Below are 18,085 nucleotides of genomic sequence, written 5' to 3'. Positions count from 1 at the left end.
AGATTCAAAGAGAGGAGCTAGAACCTTATCCTCACTTTCCTAGATCTATTCTCATCAAATCATTAAATAAATAAAGTACATATCTCATTTTCTATTTTAGTATATCTAATATTTATTTATTAGAACAAACAATATATCTCATTTTTTATTTAAGTATATCTAATATTTATTTATTAGATCAAACAATCTTGATTCAAAGATTTATTAAATATTTCAAATATTCAACCTTATCATGTAATTTGCATATACCTAAAAGATAAGACAACAAACTAGAGATAAACATTCTTCCCAAGAAGAATACATGAATGGGTGGGTTGTGCCATCCTTTTGGTGGCCACGTGTGGGCCCTACCTAATACATATGTTTTTAAATTTTTGGCCTTTATATTTTACGGAGGTCTCATATATTTTTAGAAAATATTTTATTTTATATTTAAAAATTTTTAATCTTTATATTTTATTTAAAACATTGAAAAAATAATTTATCTTAATTTATAAATCCAAATGATAAAAACAAAATATCATAAGATTTACAAAAATTTAAATAAACATTTTAAAAATCATATATAATAAAATTAATTAAAAATAATTAATTTTGATAGGAATCGGATCCATTAGACCTAGGAATTATCAATACATAGGAGCACTCCACCTTCAACTGTGAATCACGATCCACCTAGCTTTATCAAACTGACTCAGCAGTTCTCATGACCTACAGTCCACTGCAGGGACTCATGATTGGACTACCAAAGTTAGCCAATATACTAGGAGACGCAATCTCAGCTTATGGATTTCAGGTTTTCCCCTAAACACAAAAATCATAGTCCTCCTTACCATGATGCAACCATGACTCTATAGTGTATAGGGGTAATCTATCCCACATGTACACGTTTTACCCTTATTGGCGAATCTCAAAACGAATATCTACGTATATGCCGTGTGATGATATAACGATGAGGTCTTAACCTTTTCTCTAAAAGCTATTCATTATACGCAAGGGCCACACAGTCCCTAAGCTTTCATCTGGGCATACTCCGACCTTATCAAGGGATAACACACTAAACCTTTCTCGGTAGATCTATTTATCCAAGTATCTTGGGTTTTTCCAAACTCGGCTGGCCTAGCACGTCGAGCCTAATCCAAGTATCCGTAAATCACATTTGCCTAGTATGGTCCACAAGAGGACCACACTCCCACTGAGTTTATATTTCACTATATAAAATTTTCATACAAGTTCTCATAAGGCATTTAAAGGCCATATAAACCCAACATTCTCTTTCTAATATTTTTTTGTATAATTTCTCAAAAACTTGAAATTTGATAAGGCTTCTCTCCTTAAAAATTTGAGATAGTTTATCTCTCTAAAACTCAAACATTTGAGATACTTTCTCTTTCTAAAAATTTGGTGCATTGAGATAGTTTAATTCAAATCAAATAGAAAATATAACTATACGTAATTTTCTCTCTACCTCATGAGGTAGGGAGTTCTTTTCATGTGAAAAGGATCATTTTATGGTAAAATTATTTCACATAGAAGAAATTTTCACATGTTTAAAAGTATAAACAAAACATGTGCAACTTGTGTTTTCTACAAAAAATATTTAAGGGAATATGTTTAGGAAAATTTTCGTACAGACCCCTAATTCCCCATCGTATTTTATGGTAGACCCTCTTTTTATTTTTCTTTCAAACAGCATAAAAAATCCCTCAAGTATTTCACTGTACCTCTTCATCTCTTCTCTCCTACGTTTATTCACTTTTGGCCACAAAAAAAGCCCCAACAAATTGTTTTATTTCATCTCACTCCGAAATCTTTTTTTAAAAGCGTAAAATAAGGTTAAAAAGGCTTTTGGATTGAGATGGAATAAAACAATTTGTTGAAGCTTGTTTTTATGGCCAAAAGTGAATAAATGTGGGAGAGAAGAGATGACGGGGTACGGCGAAATACTCAAAGGTTTTTTTATGCCGCTTAAAAAAAAATTAGAAAAAGGGTCTACCGTAAAATAAAATGGGGAATTACGGATCTGTGCGATGTTTTTCCTTATTTTTATGTGAACCAAATGACCCCTTAATTATTATAATTATTATTGTTCTTTTTTATTTTTTTTAAGGTTCATATGGTTCACCCACCCATTCTCAATGAATCACATTACGTCATTTCTGTAGAATCATTTCTCTCTTTAAGGAAAATGGTTTGATAGGGCTGCAGCCATATCAAAGTAAGTAGAGCCTCGCCTCATAACTCACACAAAATTATAATTCAAGCATTGGAAAACCCTTACATTGATCATCTCGAGTTGAGCATTATAGTTATAAAAAGAAATTAGGATTTCAAACTCTAATAATAGTGTATATTGTAATAAATTCTTTAGACACATCTCTAAAAATAGGTGTTCGTAGATCCACAAGATTTTTACCATTTTTTTAATTTCAAATTTTATTATTAATATTTAAAATTAATTTTAAAGCCATCATAAAGTGTATTTCAAACGAATATTTGAGAAAGCTTTATTTTGTTTTCATAAAGCCTAAGCCTCATAAAAACCTCATCCTTTCCTTAAAGTTTAATCAATGTGACTACTTTTACCACGAGGATAAAAAAGAAGCCTCCACAAATTTTGCTTATTACAAACAAGATAAATAATGGATGAAACTAACACCGGTCTCCATTGCATTCGGAGAATGTGGCATCCAAATGTGAAATTTGTACCTTAATGCGTACGGAACGCTAACCAAAAAGGGAAATATTTCCCTGACCTGAATAGTGAATAGAAAATTGTATGGTGCTATACAGGCTTGAAGATCTACACCGTCCACCAAAACCACGTCGCGTAAATAATAGTCCTCCAAAGAAAAACAAAAAATCAACGATTCAAATATTTTTTTTAAAAAGTATTATTTTTAGTTTTTAAAATTTATTTATTTTTATAAATTAATAATTTCTAAATTAAAAATTATATGTTCCTTAAAAAAATTAAGATCAAATTATATTTCAAAAATAAATTATTAAGAGACCCATGTATCATAGTTAGCAAGTCACCGTTTAATCAACGATTATTTCAAAAAATCGGCGTTTTCATAGAAATAGTTTTAAACGGTGATTTTTTTAAAAGGTCAGGAAAAAGTAGCATACTTTTCTTAAAAACATTAAAAACGCGCTTTTTTAATAATAGGTTTTAAATCTGACCAAAAAATCGCATCTTTTTTTACCTATAATCTTTTTTTTGAAAGATATGTTTTTTTCCTGTTTTGTGTATTGCAACCATGGCTACTTTCATGCTTTTGAAAACAAAATATTATTTAAAAATAAACCTAAAATAGAAATTTTTATCCCCATTATGTTCTTCAAAACCACAGTTGCAGATTGAATGTATGATTTTTTTTTCCCTTTTTTTAAAAAAACTTAAACAAATAGATGCAGATATCAGTGTTATTATGGAAAATTATTGTGTAAATGAAATACTGTCTACAGCAAATCATTTTGTAAAGTAAATCATTGTGTAACGAAAATCATATACATGCATATTTATGTGATTATTTGTGATAATTGTTTTTATTGAAATATTGTTAATGGCACAAATTAGAGCTCAAAACATAGTCTTTTACTAATGAATGAGAAGCAGAGAGTGTGACTACATGACAAAGTAATCAATATTTTGCTTTTGATTATGTGACAACAAAGATAAACAAGATAGTGTAAATTGTAAACTTACAGGAGCAAGCAATTCTGCATATAGGATTAGTCCTCAAACTTAATCCTTTAGCTCTGCCTGTTGTTTCCAAATAAAATAGAAAACCTTTGTCTTTTTCTCTTTCTAAAAATCAGTTAAAGCCTCTTGACAAATCAATGTAGTTAGGCGTTCTCTCAAACAACATCCCAAAGAGAAAAACCATCTTCAAACTATCCCAAATCAACATCCTATCTTTCTTTTCTCTTTCTAAAAATCAGTTAGGGCTTCTTCCATTAGGGTGTGTGAAGCTCATGACCTCTTCTTTCTTCCTTCTTCTGTCTCTATAAACCCTAGCTATGAGCCCAGCTGATTTTCATCTCTTCCTTCTTCATCCTCTCTCTAAACTGTAACCTTCTCACTCTTCCTTCTTCCTCCTCTCTCTAAACTGTAACCTTCTCTCTCTTCCTTCTTCCTCCTCTCTCTAAATTGTAAACAGGTAACTGTGAAATCCAAATTTCTATGGGCCTCTTTTCAAGGACAGAAATTCATAAAACTTTAACTATAGCTATGGTGTGACCATAATGACCATACTATAGTTAAATGCTTGTAATGAGAAAACAAAAATTGTATATTTTTTTTGTACCTGCCAAATAAGTGTGATGTTAAAGTATTTAATGAATAAATTTTTATAGTATATTTGTTTTTGGTATGTAATGGGTAGATTTATATGGTACAATTTTTTTTGGTATATACTAGTAAATTATGTATTTAATATTGGAGAATTGCATCAAAGTCACAAAGCATCTAAATTAATTGACTTAATTATATTAGTCTAGTAAAGTTTTTATAGATAAATTAGTTGTTGATGGCTTTGACATAATTTTTATTTTTAGAATTTTAAAATTTATAATATTATAAATTTATCTTATTTTTTTACTCCGATTTTTTGAGCCTAATCTGATATATTAACAATATTTTTATATGAAGTATTTTTGCCGATCCTTATTTTTTACCCGATTTTTTCATCCAATTTTTTAAAATAAAAAAAATTTGTTTCTGATATTATGGTAAGCTGATTTATCGATAGTCCCTGACTTGCTAACTAACATCGTGAATTCTTCAAATGCTTTGTTTTTTGTTTGCGAATGATATCAAGCTTTACGTTGGCACGACTCCCACTCATAGTTAGCTAATGGTCGTTTAATCGGCGCTTTTTTCAAACAATATGCTTTTTTATGGAAACAGTTTTAAACGGTGACTTTTTGAAAAGATCGAAAAAAAGTTGTGTAGTTTTCTTAAAAACGTTTAAAACACGTTTTTTCATAACACGATTTAAATCTGCCCAAAAAATTGCATCTCTTTTTACCTATAATTTTTTTAAAAGATTTTTTTTTTTCCCTTTATGTGTATTGCGGCCATTGGTACTTTCATGCTTTTGAAAAAAAAAAAATTATTTCAAAAAAAACTTAAAACAAAAATTTTTATCCCCATTATGTTCTTCAAAGCCACAATTGCCGATTGAACGTATGAATTTTTTTGCCCTTTATATAAAAATTTAAACAAATAGATGCAGATTTCAGTGTCATTGTGTAAACTTACAGGAGCAAGCACTTGTACATATAGGATGTGTCCCTGAACCTAATCCTTCCACTTTGCTTGTTGTTTCCCCAAGAAAATGGAAAACCCTCCTCCTTTTCTCTATCTAAAAGTCAGTTAAGGCTTTTTCTCAAATAACATCTCAAATCAGAGAGAAAAGCCTTCTTCAAACTATCCCAAATCAACATCTCATCTTCTTTTTTTCTTTCTAAAAATCAGTTAGGGCTTCTTCCATTACGGTTTGTGAAGTCATGACCTCTTCCTTCTTCCTTCTTTTCTCTATAAATGGCTGAGCCCAGCCCTATTTTCGTCTTTTCTTTCTTCCTCCTTCTCTCAATGAGCCATAACCTTTTTTCTCTCTCTTCCTTCTTCCTCCGCTCTCTAAACCGTAAACACAACTGTGAAACCCAAATTTCTACAGGCCTCTTTTCAAATAAAGAAATTCATAAAACTTTAACCATAGTTATAGTGTGACCATAGTCACCATACTATAGTTAAATCCTTGTAATGAGACAACAAAAATCATGTATTTGTTTTTTGTACTTGCAAAGTACGTGTGATGTTTAAGTATTCAATGAATAAATTGATATAGTATATTTGTCACCATACTATAGTTATAATAATTAATGAATAAATTTATATAGTATATTTGTTTCTGGTATATAATGGGTAGATTTATATGATACAATTGTTTTGGTATATACTAGTTAATTATGTATTTATTATTAGATGATTGTATCAGAGTCACGAGGCATCTAAATTAATTGACTTAATTATATTAGTCTAGTAAAGTTTTTATAAATTAATTAGTTATTGATGGTTTGACATAATTTTTATTTTTTAAATTTCAAAAATTCGAATATTATAAATTTATCAGATATTTTTACTCCGATTTTTTTAGCTTAATCCGATATATTAACATATGAAGTATTTTTGTCGATCCGTACTTTTTACCCGATTTTTTTATCTAATTTTTTAAAATAAAAAAAATTTATTTTTAATTTTATGGTGAACCTATTTATTGATAATTCCCAACTTGCTAGTTATAGGCTCCCACCTGCCTACATGAAATATTTGGTTTCTAGAGCCTTCTAGAAAAATAATTGTTAAGACACGTTGTTTTCACGTTCAACGACCACGTCGTATCAAACAAATTTTGTTGTATTATTTTGTTTGAAACGAAATAGGCGGCGCAGTCGTATACTGCTTTCGTAAACATTTGATTCTTAATTTGAGCCGCCGGCCCCTATATTTAGAGGAGAGATTACCGATCATATTAGATTTCCCTATTATTATTAAAGAACAATTGTTTCATGCGGGCCGGATCGCATTTCTACAATATGCGGTACAATATGCGGTCCAGGATGCAAATAGGTGGCATATTTTAAAATATGTGTAATATTTTTTAATACAATTATTATTTTTAGTTTTCAATTTTTTTTTTTTTATATTCAAAATTTCCATGTAAAAGATTGTATATTCTCTGAAAAATAGGATTAAATTATATTTAAAAATATATAGGAAAAATTTATATAAGGTTACAACTTTAAAATGTAGAACTACGGATGCACCTCAAAAATCCATAGGTAAAGGTTTTTCTAATTTTGAAAAGCCCTCTAATTGATCATCTTGACATCGAGATGTATGACTCTGAAAAAAAAAAAAAAAGGATTTTGAGTCTTAGAAATAATGCATCTTATAATACATTATCTAGACCATTCATTTTCAAAATTATGACACGTTTATAAATTTACTTGATTTTAATCATTTTTGGAATTTAAAATTTTTTAATTAGAATTGAAAACAGATTTTGAGATAATCTTAAGAATATTTTACATCAAAATTACATATAATGATAAAATTTAAAAGTGCGCCTTAAGTGGATTGTTTAATATTACAACCTTATGGAAACCACACCATAAATATATTTATTGCCCTACCCACATTTCTAAATGTGCGGGCTTGGCTGTATGCTCACTGTCACCATTATTTAATGGTAACTCAGAGACCTGAAGTCATTTAAAAATGTTCATATAATCAATTTATTTCTATAAAATCAATTAAAAGAATCTGGAGACAGTCCTTGTCATTTCGATATAAATAATAAATAAACAAGCAAATAAGAAAGCCAAATATAAGAAGGATGAGTTTTCTATTACTCGGCTGACTCATATGTGCATGTGTGTCTCCCATCTAAAGTCCATTTTGGAGTTTGGACCCAAATTTTTAGACATCTATGACCTAGGGCATGGTGATGGTGATCTTGAAGATGAAAAAGAGGAAACACAAATTCTAAACTTCAACAAAACAAATATTTTTTTGTGCCATGTATTTTAGGTGTGCCTTTTTCTTAAAGATCGATGTTTGAAGGTTTGACTCACAAAAACTGATTTTAAGGGTTGTTAAAAAAAAAAAAAAATTCCTTTAGACAATTGCTGACCCTGATTCAAAACCACCAAAGCAGACTTATTGTAGTGGGGTCTGATCCTGAGCCAAAACTCAACAATTTTCTGGGTACATGCAATCTCTCACTGGTTCTTTTTTGGTTTTTAATTTTTGCAACACAAAATAACTCTTTGGATAGTCAATTCAGAACAGATAGGTGACTCGGTTTATCCCACCAATCTAGTTTTTAAAACCCGAGATTATTTTCAAAGACTCCTAAATCTCCAAACAACATATTGTGAAATTTTATGTAACATTTCATTTGAAAAATTTTAGAAGGTGGCTTTCGGTCGAGTTTTATACTTCTTTACTTTTCACTAAATGAATAAAGAGATTGTCTACAAAAAGACCATTTATCTGTTGTATATAGAGGTCACAATCATTCCCACACATTAGATGTCAAATTGAATGGCTTAAGATGAGTCACGAAGTCGGAGAACTTTTTCGTTGAAAGTTTTTGTCTATTCAATGACACTCTTACAACCACACATTTTAAAAATTAAGAAATTGATTGTAGCCTCCATATACAAAAGATAAATGATAAAAAAAACTCTTATAACGTTGTAGTTAGCAAACTAGTTGACCAACGAAAACATAAAGCTCCTTTTTTGGTAATAGTGTTTTAAAGTCTGGCGATTTCTGATATGGATTATTGACTTAGATAAGAATTGGTTAGGACCAAATTGGTTCCACTCATATTTCCCCTCGAAACCCCCTATATTTTTTTTTCTTTTTTTGAAGCTTATCAAATAATTTTTTTAAGTGCCTTTTAAATCCCATCACATAAATCACCATATTAATTTTTTTTTTATCTATTTTTTAGATCCCCGACTCAGCCAATCGAAACCCGATTTGGATCATCGGTCCAACAATGCGATACAAATATGTTGGTGAAAAGTCCTCCCCACTTATCGAGGTTTTAAAACAAAACATTTGTTGGCGGACTTAATTACGCAAAATTAGGGCATTAGTGTCTCATCTTATTACACAAGTTCACTTAAGGTGTACCTCAAAAATCCAGTAGAAAGTAGTGTTCTGAAGTTAAAAAACTATCTAATTTGTCATCTTGATCTTGAGATATATGGATATAAAAAAAAAAATATTTCAAGTCTTAAAAATATTGTATCTTGTAATAAGTTATGTCGACAATTTATTTTTAAGATTTTTAAATGTTTATAGATCAGCTCGATTCTGCATTATTTTTAAAATTTTCAATCTCGATTAAATATAAATTTTCAAATATAAAATTTCAAGTCATTGTAAGGCTTCCATCACCTGAACTCTTACGGCGGGCACCTCCTACTAACCAACCTTTTGTTTTTTATATTATTATCTTTAAATTTAGAGGCTCGCCAATGAATTCGAGTAAATTCGGTGGCATAGTTGCACAGTAGCTGATCGTCTTTTTTGAAACCGGAACCGTCTTACTGCAAATTTCGAAAAAAAAAGAAATGAACATGTTGAACAAATGGGAATAAAAAAAGTTCACTGCAATGATCACAGCTGGTACGGACTTTGAGAAGCGTTTTCATTGTTCATTATTATTTTATCGATATCAATTCATCTTCCTGGAAAGGGGGATACCCACAATCAAATCTTTGTGCAATAGAAGCCCAACGGGGAGGGAGGCTATAAATACATACACCTTCGTTTTGAGTCGAAGCTAGATAGAGAGAGAGAATAATAATAAAAAAAAAGAATAGAGAATCAAGAATCAGTTGCAGGTTTTGTAGAGAGAGGATCGCTATGGATGCATGCAGGGCTAGCCTTTGCTTCATTCTTTTTCTCGTCATAACACCTTCGGGTTCTCAGGAAGTTGGTAATCTCTGCCACCCATTTTTTTACCTCTCTTTGTGCGCTGTAATTTTTGTCTTTCCCCTCTTTCTCTCCTATTTTCTGATCTCCTCTTCCTTGTTCAACAACTTTATTTCCGGTTTTCGCTCTTTTGTCCTCTCTCTCGTATGATGTTTTTGTTTAATGGGTGGTAGAGGATGAGAGAGAGTTCGATTATTTAGAAGGCAGTGAGAAGGGCCCGAAGCACTGGGGCGAGCTCCATCATGAATGGGCAGCTTGCAGCAATGGGGATATGCAGTCTCCCAATGATCTGCTCACCGGAGGGTGAAGGTTCTGCCAAATTTGGGGCGCTTAAAGAGAAAATATAAGCCCGTTCAAGCATTCCTAAAGAACAGAGGCCATGATTTAATGGTAACTCTCTCTCTCATCTTTCTCCGTTTGTTGAATGTATCAAGATGTTTATATATGTCTCATTGTCTCTTCATGAATACTATGCACGTTGTTTGAACCCAATCGGACGATGTTCTCTGTCTACTTGTTTGTGCGTGTATAAATTATTGTTTGAAAATTCGGTGATTTGGATCGAAATCGCTTGATCCAAATCAAAAATTGTTGATGGCTATTTGAATCCGATTCTCCTTAAAAGTGGCTAAGTCAGACCAGTTGTGTTCTAGAAAACTGGATATCATAATTTCCCAATATAAGTTTTACCTTTTCCAATTTTAAAAAAAATAATTTCCCAATATAAGTTTACCTTTTCCGATAATTTCCCAATATAAGTTTACCTTTTCCAATTTTAAAAAAAATAATTTCCCAATATAAGTTTACCTTTTCCGATTTTAAAAAAAAATAATTTCCCAATATAAGTTGACCTTTTCCGATAATTTCCCAATATAAGTTTGCCTTTTCCGATTTTTATACTTTGCATTTAAAGAATTTTTTATACTTCGCATTTAAAGAAATTTTAAATTCAAACTTGTGGGCTTATTGAAAGCCCACTTCCCAAGCTTGTGAGTCACACATACCACCAATCGTGAGGGACCATGATCCTTTTATATTGTCACAAGTTGTGGGTTCGATCTGGGATTATTTCCCCCTCCCCCTACCTCTCTCTCCTAAACCCCCTTCAAAATAAAACCCCTTGGCCCCAACAAAATAAAACCCCTCTTCCCCCCGGCCTCTCTCTCTCTCTCTCCCATTGCTATCCATCTCTCTACGAGTCCATGATTATTTGTTCCATATAGCTTCTCTCTCCACGAGTAATATAAAAATAAGTGTTATTTATGAAGAGAGAGTGAAAGAGAAATTTAAATTTCATTAAATGGAAGCTTCTTTTCAAAAATTTGTTTCATATGGCTTCTTTCAAAAATAAAACTCCTAAATTAATATAAAAGCAAAAAAATAAATTGATTTATAGAAATTCATTTTATTGTCATGAGCTACGTTTTAAACTTCATTTTGGCTATAAGATAAATTTAATAGATCAAATACTCAACATAAGTCAGGTTCGTAAAATTTACATATGTTTCACACAATAATAAAAAACCTTAATGCAATTGTTATTATTTTTTTTAGAAACTTCAAAAAAACTAGATTTTTGAGAAATTATAGTGATTTTTGAAAAACTTTTGAGACCAATCTGACACAATTTTTGAAGTGGCCGATCCATTTTTTTTTTTTTTTGTTAACCTTGATACAAATTGTTGTGGCAGCTTAGTTGGGGGCAAAGTGGAGCTGGAACACTTGAAATAAACGAAACAGAGTATGTTCTCAAGCAATGCCATTGGCATTCACCCTCGGAGCACACTTTCAATGGTTCAAGGTAAATTAATTAATTAATTATGCTATGTATGGGTTACTGTCCTTTTTACACTTTCGATTTATTAATTTCCATCATTCTATTCCTTCTTTGACATTACTGCAAAATTTAACTCTTTTACAACTTTTTGTTGTGGCAAAGCACTCTATATCGTCCCAAATTGACTAAAAAAATAGGGGTTGCTTGATTCAGATACTCATTAGAGGTGCATTTGGTCCACGAGAGCAAAGAAGGGAAGGTAGCGGTAGTTGGGATTACCTACAAAATTGGCAGATCTGATACCTTTCTTATGGATGTAATTATGCTTTTTCTCACTCTATACGTGCAAAAGTCAATTTTTCTTTTTTTTTTGGGTACTTTAGGTGTTAGTTTAATGAAGTTGATAATAAGATAGTGTCAGTGGGAATGAAAACCAAAATGTAATGACTAATGTATAGACGTGCTACCACCACGACCCAGCCCCTTTCCCATGTACAAAAGTCGATTCATCTCTAAATGTTGTTCAATACCTTTTGAATTCTCTCTCTTCCGTATGTGCCAAAGTCGTTCCTAGAATATCTACCGCTCTCTCAATAAAAAAAAAATTTGGGTGATTTAGTGTAGAAAACAGGCCCCTATATGTTTCTTTTCAAGTAGATTAGGAGTTAACTTTTTGAAGATATTAGTGGGATGGTATTAGTGGTGGAAATGGAAACGATAACGTGATGACTAAGATATGGGGCTGCTACCTCGATAAAGTTATGCTTAATACACTTTAAACACATGTACTCTCTCTCTATTGAGGCAATAATATCTCTCGTCCATATGTGCCAAAGTCGTTCTTAAAACCTCTGCCCACTATTGGAAAAACTGGACAGTCTAATATCTTAAGGCCCGGTTAGATTGAAACCGGCCACTGGCCAGTTCCGATTTTGGGCGGTTTTGGTGATCGACTGGCATTTAAAAAATATATATATAAATTCTTAAAAATAAGGAATTTGGTTTGTAATGTATTTTTAATATTATTTACATTATGGTAAAGATTAAAAATTGTTTTGGTTATTAATACTCACTTTTATATTTTCTCATTTTTTTCAAAAAATTTTAAAAATACTCCTAGACACAGATGGATTCGTTAAAATCCATTTTTTTCCATTAATTTTCAACTTCTTTTGAATGTGTTTTGTTTTAATCATTTTTTACGTGCTTTTTATATTTTAGAAGATTTTTTTTGTACATCTTTTTTTATTTTTTTAACATTTTTTTGACCGCCCAAGATTTGCTTGGTTAGAACTGTAGCATCGGCCGGTTTACCGATTAGGTTGGTTAAACTGCTTCCAAGCCCATTTCTAGTTCGATTTTATGAACACCGCCTTTGTCATTTTCTCAAGAATAATTACATGTGACACAAATATACACCTCTTTCCTATATTTTCATTCTTTTTGAAAATTTGGTTCTCTCTCTTTCTTTTATCATTTCAGCTCATGAATAAGATATCGTCTATTGCGGATTCTAAAGAAGCTGAAGTACAAGTAGGGGAGGTAGATCCAAGGCACATAAAGATGGGTAGTAGAAAGTATTATAGATATACGGGCTCTCTCACCACTCCACCATGCACACAAGGCGTTGCATAGACAATACTAAAAAAGGTTTGCAACTTTCGCTCTAAGTCTTCATCTTAAACATGCTTTATTGCAACTTCCTCTCTCTAAATCTACATCTTTGTTCAAAGTTTGCACATGCATCATCTGTCTCAATTTTTTTATTTTAGATTCAGGTGAGGACGGTCTCGAGGGAGCAGCTGAGGTTCTTGAGGGCTGGAGTTCATGATGTAAGCTTTTCGAGTTTCATTATAAAATATATATTGATGCATAATTTATTTGGTGATCCATCTATTTTGGTGTTAATATTTAATAATTTGTATATGTTTTCTTATTATTCCAATGAAATAATTATTAGTAATTCTCTCTCATGTGGAGGTGTCACAGGAAGCTGAGGGGAACGCGAGGCCCACGCAGCCCATCAACCAACGGGCAGTTCATCTCTACACTCCAAGGCGTCTTTCAACTGCTCTCCATTTTTGACTTCAACCTATGAAGAACTACCCTTGAATTTTCTTTTGTTTATTCTTTTAGGGCATGTAATTTATATTAAATTATACAAAAAAAAATATAGAGGTGCCCTACAATTCTTCTTTATTAGTTGTAACAATCTATAGGAATCTTGTAACCTACTAAACGTACTCATGGAGCAATTTAAACAAATGGCTGGGCGCGTAATGGACACTACCAATTAACATTGGTGGTTCGCATGGATTTGTCCAAAAAAAAAAATTTATGGTTGCCATGGGGATATGACCCAGCCCATCATGTTCGTGTGAGTGGGCCTTTTTGTTTTTTTTGGATAGTTCAATTGGGAAGACAAGCCCTTACACGTTTTTTAAATATTTTAAGAATTAGTTTTTTTTTAAAGGTGTTAGTGAAATAGTATCACTGGAAATAAAAACCACAACATGATAACTAAGGTATGGGGAGCTACCACCCGATCCTATAACACTACCTTGTGGAATATTTTTAAATTTAATGATGCAAGTAATAGGCTGCAACACGATTGTTCACAAAGAAGTGTGGGTTTTGAAATCGGGAAAGGTTTCTATGTTTCCCCTAAAGCATAGAAGTTCTATCCTCCCCCTACCATCCAGCCGTCCAATTTTGATCAAGAAAGCTACTCACCGTTTGATCTTAGATCCGACGTCTCAAAGTATTTTATTTTTATTTTTTTATATACAAATTGTATGAATATAAAATTTGGTATGTGCCATCTTCTCATTGGGGCTCACCTATAAAAAAATATTAAAAATCATTTTTCAATAAAATATAATGACCAAAATACCTCTTGAAACTTTCAAGGGCATTTTGGTCATTTTATTTGATTGAAAATATTTTTTATATTTTTTGCTAGTGAGAGTTGAATAGTGGAATGGAAATCCAAAATTTGGTGTCAAAATAATTTATATAAATAAAAATAAAAATAAAATAGTGTAGAGACATGACATTGTGATTGAAGCAATCTTAGCCCTCCATTCAGAATAGATAGTCGGATAAAAAAGAGGATAAAACTTCTATGTTATAGGAGAAGCATATAAAGCTTTTCCTTTGAAACCCCTCCCAAAGTTTCATTAACTTATCCCACAAAAAATACCAACTTTACCTGCGTATAAAAAGACCTCGATGTTCCAGATGTCATTGAAAAAAAAAAAAACCAAACCTTTGAATGGGTTTTTCATTTTATTTTCACCAAAATCTCCTCATATTTTATCTGCCTCCTCTCGCTACGAATAAGGCCAAATTCACAACGGCCACGTTTGACAACTTAGAGACACACTTTCTATGGAAGATAGGAGCGGGTGAAAAGGGTGCAAGCTGTAAACCGTTGGTTGATAGCCTCGTGTTGACAATTACCTTGTTTATGGAACCTATAAAGCTGGAGACATTGTGTCAAGATCGTTGTTTGAAAAACCACCGATCTAACAGGTAAACGCCTGGTTAGATGGGAACGGGCCTCTTGTCAATTTAGGTTTCGAGTGGTTTTAGTGGTCGGTTAGTATTTTAAAAAAAAAATTCAAAAAAAAATCTCAAAAATTCAAAAAATAAGGAATTTAATTTATAATATATTTTTTAATATTTTTTGCATTATGATAAATATTAAAAATTGTTTTGGTCATTAATACTTACTTTTAAAATCTATTTTTCATTAATTTTCAACTTCGTTTGAATGTGTTTTGTTTTAATCATTCTTTATATGCTTTTCATATTTTAGTAGATTTTTTTTTTTGCATCTTTTTCATTTTTTTCAATAATTGTTTGGCCAACCAGGACTTTCTTGATTAGAACAGTTGAATCGGCTGGTTTACCGATTAGGCCGGTTAAACCGCTTCTTGCCCCATGTCCGGTTAACCGTTCCTGTTCGATTTTGCGAACACTAGTCCAAATGTTCACTACTTAACATAATGAGAAAAGTAGGTTCTAATTATTTTGTTTGTGTGTGCCTGGGAAAATTTCTCTCTCTATTCTCTCTCTCTCTCTCCCCCCTCTCCTACTCTCACTTTTCCATTTTATGCCTACGTTACTCCCTCTCTCCTCCAGATTAGGGGTGGCAATAGGTCGGGTCCGGCTGGAACCGAGTAGTATTTGGGTATAATATTTGGACCCATATCCAAACTCGTCAGGTTCTAAGTTTTGTCGGATCCATTGTCACCTTATGATTATGAGTTTTTGTTTTTTTTGTTGGCTCTTTCTTGTACTATCATATACTTTATGACTAAGCTTTTTTTTTTTCTGTTAATATTATTGTAAATGTTGCCAATATTGTGACAATATAACCTGCACCTAACAAAACATGATTGTCATCATATACCCTATGACTATAGTTTCGGGTGCAGTACAAGTCGAATCCGGTTAGACTCGGACCTGGACTCGCATAGTATTCAGGTCCAAACTTTGAACCCATACCCAGACCTGAGACTACCCATCGGGTCCCAGGTCTGATCGGGTCCATTGCCACCCCTACTCCATATCCGTCATGCTTCTCTTCTAAAACTCCTACAATTGTATAATTTTTTATTGAGAAATGATCCAATAGGACCCTCCCCCACCCATGTTTGTAGGATCCCAAAGGATCACCATAAAATTTGGTACAGATCTCTAAAAACGTTATCACATGGATGTGAGACTTGACTTTTTTAAAGATCTGTTCCAAATTTAATAGTGATCCTTTGGGATCCTACACACATAGGTGGGAGAGGGTCCTATAAGATCATTTCTCTTTTTTATTTTATGCTTACTTATATTGAGTGCACCATTTAGCCTATATGGTTTGTCTTAATTTCTCTCTCTCTTCAAGTCACCAACCCTACAATCTCTTCCATAATAAGGTCACGTGGACTAGACTTGAGCTACAATGGATATACATGCAACTAAAGAGAAGTATACCCTTTATTTTGGGTAATGAACCATATATAGTATACCTTCCGGACCGTATTGAACAAATGCGGTCCAGCTCGCATGTAAAAACTGTTCTATATAGTATGACCCTAGTAAATCCATATCATCACAAGTGCCTACCACCATTGAAAAGGTTGGTGGACTCTTATGGGAGGAAGCCAAATGTACATTTGCTCCCTCAGGCGAAACCTTAGCTTGAGAGTATTTTTAGAATTCCAAATTTAAGGATATGACCTACTCAACCTTGATTGGGTTAGAAAACGATTTGGTCAAAATCATTTTGGCAACCAAGAAATAATTTGACATGTTATTTATTATGGGGAAAATCATTATATACTTCAATCGGGTGAAAAAAATGAGGAATTATTTCCCCTCTTGAGCTGCTAGACTGAAAGAGACAGCAAAGCCCATGACTACTACTCAACAGCCTAGCCCTTGCGTAAGTTTTAATTTAATGGGTCTACATTTCCTTGACCTAAAAGGTGATGACCATAGTCAGTTTGCTGAATATGTGCCCTACTCCTAATGGGTAGTTTTGGTTCAGGAGATTAAATGGTGATTAACACTCAGGGTTAACCCAATTTGGGTCGGCGGGCTCAAGGTTGCCAGTATCAATGTACTTCCTTGACCATGCCTAGTAGGTCAAATGGCGTACCCCTAACTAGCTAGGTTTTACAATAAAACATGCACATTAGGGTTTCTTTGGAATTGCCTCATGTCAGGGTTTTGCCTCCCAATGATATTTGAGTTGTGAAGGTGAATTTCCCTTAGTGTTGGGATCGATTGGTATACGAAAGTTTATAACATTCATAGCCATTGTGCATTCATATCAATAAAAACTACACAATATCAAAACAAGAACAAAAATTGAAAAATCCAGCACATTCAATCCACAGAGCCCAAAGATTTAACGTGGCTCGGTCACAAATCGTAACCTACATCCACGGGACAATGACGCGAGACATTACTTACTGATTTGAAAAGTTTATAAGGTGAAATCGAGTTCAAAATATCAATTTCCAGCGGTCATTTCTTACTCTAAACAGAGCCCAAAAACAAGGCACCAAGAACAACAAAAAATGGGTTCTCTTTAACACTTTCTCTCACTAAAATAGGGCACATAGCAAATCCACAATGGAGTTCAAGTCTTTTGCTCACTTTCTCTCTCTAAAACAAAGTATACTAAGCCCTCAAGAGAAAACTTAATTGCAGCCCAATCTTACTATCTTTTTTATCTCTCTCTCTCTAAATAAAAGGGTTTTAATCCTTTTAAAAGAGTAAAGTTCCTACAACACTACAACCATTGGATTAGAAGCAATCCAATGGTCCAAAATAAAAGAGAGAAAAGTCAAATGTGTGATTTGTTTTTATACATGTAACAATCTCTCACTTAAAGACAAATCAAAAAGTCTCTAAAATAATCACCAATACACCACTCTCCATCCACCCAAGGTTAAGTCGCCTCTAACTCCAAAAGTCTTCTACACATCTTATTCTTTTCAGTTGAGACAACCTTTGTTAACATATCAGCAAGGTAATTCTCAATGTGAATCTTGTCCACCTGCAAATCTCTACGCTCGAGGGCCAACCAAATAAAATGATATCTAACATCTATGCTTTGTCTTAGAGTGATAAGCTGTATTCTTAGCCAGATGAATAACACTTTGGTTATCACAATGCACAACATATTTATCTTGTTTCACCCCCAAACTGGCTAAGTAACCTTCTCAACCAAATCATTTCCTTCATTGCCTCAGTCAATGCCACATACTCAACTT

General features: G+C 32.6%; 1 pseudogene across 1 annotated transcript; it reads left to right on the top strand.

Annotated features, from left to right (window-relative positions):
* Positions 1 to 9,341: 9,341 nt before the first annotated feature.
* On the top strand, positions 9,342 to 13,500 carry LOC105420812 (alpha carbonic anhydrase 7-like; annotated as a pseudogene). Its single transcript, XR_016052501.1, has 7 exons — positions 9,342 to 9,530; positions 9,700 to 9,916; positions 11,218 to 11,327; positions 11,517 to 11,619; positions 12,786 to 12,953; positions 13,076 to 13,135; positions 13,293 to 13,500. The product of XR_016052501.1 is annotated as an alpha carbonic anhydrase 7-like (transcript).
* Positions 13,501 to 18,085: the final 4,585 nt, after the last annotated feature.

Source organism: Amborella trichopoda, chromosome 3 (assembly GCF_054954075.1).
Source record: "Amborella trichopoda isolate Santa Cruz 75 chromosome 3, AtrichopodaSantaCruz75HAP2 v2.0, whole genome shotgun sequence".
In the NCBI taxonomy this organism is placed as follows: Eukaryota; Viridiplantae; Streptophyta; class Magnoliopsida; order Amborellales; family Amborellaceae; genus Amborella; species Amborella trichopoda.
Note: the sequence above shows the minus strand (reverse complement) of the source record. Positions and strands in the feature narration are given on the sequence as shown.